Below are 568 nucleotides of genomic sequence, written 5' to 3'. Positions count from 1 at the left end.
ATTATATAATATCAGAATAAAATCCACATAATTTTAAAAAATTTATATTCTCGGAAAAAAATATTAGTTGTAATTAAGAGCACATGTTGTGTACCGCGGGAAAATCTGACTAGTATGGAGCATTTTTTTCTTCTCTTTTGTGCTACATAACAACAATTAGATAGACACTGATAAAATGATATAATGCTAACAAAGCGCATAAATTATATAATTTTTTACTTTAATTTAATTAGTCCATTTTGTCAAGTTAGATGAAAAGGACATACATGGAATGGTACTATGGTAGATAGATCACACATGGTGTGTTGGATTTGTATCCTAAAATTGAAAAGTGAATATTATAACTTCTATTTTTAATAATGTCTTATTTTTTTACAAGTTTTTTTTTTCAAATATATAATACAAAATAATCATGTGTGGAGTGAAATTATAAAAATAAAACAAAATTATAATTTGTTCTTAAAATATTAGAAGTAGAGATAAAGAGAGACAAAGCAAATTAAAATAAATAAAGACACAAATTTAATGAAAATAGTTTGGATCAATATATTTTTACTCTTTATAATTA

The sequence above is a fragment of the Arachis ipaensis genome, chromosome B07 (assembly GCF_000816755.2).
Source record: "Arachis ipaensis cultivar K30076 chromosome B07, Araip1.1, whole genome shotgun sequence".
NCBI lineage: Eukaryota > Viridiplantae > Streptophyta > Magnoliopsida > Fabales > Fabaceae > Arachis > Arachis ipaensis.
Note: the sequence above shows the minus strand (reverse complement) of the source record.